The following is a 3,078-nucleotide window of genomic DNA, read 5'->3' on the forward strand; positions in this document are numbered from 1 at the left end:
TTTTGACAAAAAAAAAATCAGCTCAGAGGTTATCAACAAGTAAGAAAGGAGTTACCGAATATTCACAAGCAAGTATTAGCTTCACAATTGGTCTCGCTTGCATGTTTCAGTGACATATTTTGGAACTCAAATATTACCAACCAGTGACTTACCTGGAAATTTATAGAGTAGTTGTCTGGTTCAAGATTTCTCTCACTTGATTATGTATTTTGTGACCTTTTTCTATATCAAAAGCTACCAAACCATAATATTTGAGTTACTACGATTTTTCATAATTGTTCAGTAGTAATAAGCTTCAAGACTAGATTTTATGTGTATCTTTCTATTCTTAATAGGTGATCCCATTTTCCTGTTCTACGGTGAAGCCACGTCGCCTCCTTTTTGTCAACCCGTTCTCGCTGCGTAGTCCATACCCTTCTCGCTGCGTAAGTAGTGAATTATTCCCCCGTCCGCTGTAACGACATGGGCTGAAATTCTCCTCCTCGGCTGCCCACCTCATCTACCTCGTGGGCTTTTTAATCTGCCGGAAAAATAGTAACCTCTGTTCTCCTCTTGCTCCTCGCCTCTATTCGTCTTCCTCTTCATCAACATCTCAGCCGACTCCCCTCCTCCCAACGATTTACGTAGCCGGGCAGCCGGCCTCCCTTCTCCTCAACAGCCGTGGATTAACGCCTGCTCCTCGCCTTTCACATCACAGCAATCAAAACTAGAAACTGCTCATAAATCCCAATAATCACCAATAGAAACTGCTCCACCGAAATTATACGCCGCCGCCAAATCGACCTTAAAAAGAAGTCCATGTTGCCATACGCTTCACCCGCCAGGCTACTCGTGCCCCTGCTCGCGCAGCCAGCACCGCCGGCGGCCACCACGCTGGTACCTCCATTGTCCCCATTCTAATTCCTCTTTTTTTTCAAACCCTGCATACGTATACTTATTCCTACTCTGCTAGGTTGACCTCCACCTGGAAATCCCATTCACGGTTTCCCCCAAATCTGATATTATTGGTGCCTCCAATCTGATACTTGAAGCCCCCTCGATTTTTTTTTTTGGATATTTTGGCATCTCGCTCTGATTGCTGAAGCTAGAAGACGCTGGCCATCATATCCTCTACTGTGTGACTCTGCACTATACATGTTTCCGTTGGTAAGATTATTATACTCTAACAACTTGATGTTTATTCATTGTTGTCAGCACACACGATTTATAGTTGGTAAAAAAAAGGCATCTGTATAGGATGGAATGTTAGGATGGTACCTACTAGGACTGGATGCACGAGTATGAGCAATTGGGAATGACCTGCATCGTCCACTCATGTATAGCTTCTACCACCGGACCCGTCAATACCTCTGTTTTGTGTGATTGCAATAGGCGGCCTATTTTTTCCCCCAGGAAAAAAGGAATTTCACTACTTAATAAAGGTGTTACAATCAGAGTCTATAGCAAAATAGATTTCTATAAGAGCGTTGCTAACCAACACCCCTTCCGCTATAAGTTTTACTACTTTAAATTGTACTTTTGTTTATTTTCAATGCCCTGCAACAACGCACTCTCACTATGTATTACAATCTGGCAGGTTAACCTCAGGCTCGCAGATCCGCCTCATGTTTTACTCGGATCGATTCTGCCTGCTGGTACCACTTTGCCGCCTGGTTTATTTCAAAGTTTCGCCTTCCCTGATTGCTCTCTTAGGATTCATTGGTACGCAAATCTAATCTTATTCACTTAGGTTTGAATTTACATTCTGTGAGCACATGCACCTTTTCTGTTTTACCTCCCGGCTAATTATAATGTACATTGTAATTTTATCTCCCGCACGTCTTCACTTAAGTTTGAATTTACATTCTGTGAGCACATGCACCTTTTATGTTTTACCTTCCCTCCGCTAATTATAATGTACATTGTAATTTTATCTCCTGCACTTTTCCGTCAATGCATGTGTTCACAGACTACAAAAACACCGCCTCTTCTTTTCAATTTGCCCATGTGCGCTTGCAGAGATGGATGCCCCTGAAAATTCTCAAAATACTCCAAACAATCCTGGTAGTCATTCCATCTCACGCAGTCGTGGATGACCACGCCGTCAGTCGCAACCTGCTGTCACCCCACAATTAAACCATTCAGTTTCTTGCGATAATCGACACCGTCATGCGCAGTCTGGACCAGTGTGTTTATACAAACATTCTATTGCACAGACCAATATTTGTATCAACTTATTAAATTCTCATGTGCTTCATATCGATCACCAGAATGTTCAGTGCGTTGGCGATTTTTCAGCAATGCAATTTTTACATGCAGGAGTGGAAAAGGTGAAGATCTCCCAGCTCAAGAACTTGAATTTTATAATGTCAAACGACCTAAGCAAGAGTATGTATGTTTCCTCATATCACATACATCTCATTCGCCATTCTCATTGGTTTATCCTCAAACAGCGTATCAGACATCAACGTTGCGGCAAACATCTAAGGAAGGCAGCAGGACAAAAAATAAAATAACATAGGTATTTCCATTTCTTATAGTGCTCTTTCTCTGATCACATGCAGTGCATCATCAAGGACGCATGGAACAATTCAAGATTGCAATGACTTCTACCTAAATTACTTATGTAGTTGCTTACATGAAAAGTTGATGATCAACGCATTTACTCGCTTCTATTGTAATCCATAATAACGCAGTGTAATCCATTATGTGTCTTTATGGCAATAGTTTTCTTTTCGGCATTTTCAGTTTGCTTTAGTACCACGCCAAATCCTTCATGTATTGTTCACGTCACAAACTTTTATATCAATATTGGTGACATCATATGCAAGTGCAGAATATGTGGGGATTTACAAACTTCTGAACATTCTTTCATGTCCAATTGCTATTTCTGTGGCGCAAGTCAGATTATTGCAGTTACTAACACTAAGGACATGTGTGAAAATACCGATTTTTTTTCTCAAAATCTTCATTGACTGGTAACCAAAATCCTCTCTACAGTTTAGGTCAATTGTTTCCTCACCCAATTATTGATGCAGATTTTGCATCATGTCGTTTCTACATTATGCCCGCCGCAACGCGCGGGGTATCATCTAGTAT

At 41.3% G+C, this 3,078-nt stretch overlaps 1 long non-coding RNA gene across 2 annotated transcripts; it reads left to right on the plus strand.

Annotated features, from left to right (window-relative positions):
• Window positions 1–481: 481 nt before the first annotated feature.
• LOC127332777 (uncharacterized) lies at window positions 482–2,839 on the plus strand. 2 transcript variants are annotated; one of them, XR_007870660.2, is made up of 5 exons: window positions 482–876; window positions 953–1,146; window positions 1,577–1,701; window positions 2,299–2,367; window positions 2,544–2,839. It is a non-coding gene; the product is annotated as an uncharacterized lncRNA (long non-coding RNA). The 2 variants fall into 2 exon arrangements; XR_007870659.2 differs by having other exon boundaries at window positions 483–876; window positions 2,299–2,839.
• The last annotated feature ends 239 nt before the right edge of the window (window positions 2,840–3,078 follow it).

This window comes from Lolium perenne, chromosome 2, assembly GCF_019359855.2.
Source record: "Lolium perenne isolate Kyuss_39 chromosome 2, Kyuss_2.0, whole genome shotgun sequence".
In the NCBI taxonomy this organism is placed as follows: Eukaryota; Viridiplantae; Streptophyta; class Magnoliopsida; order Poales; family Poaceae; genus Lolium; species Lolium perenne.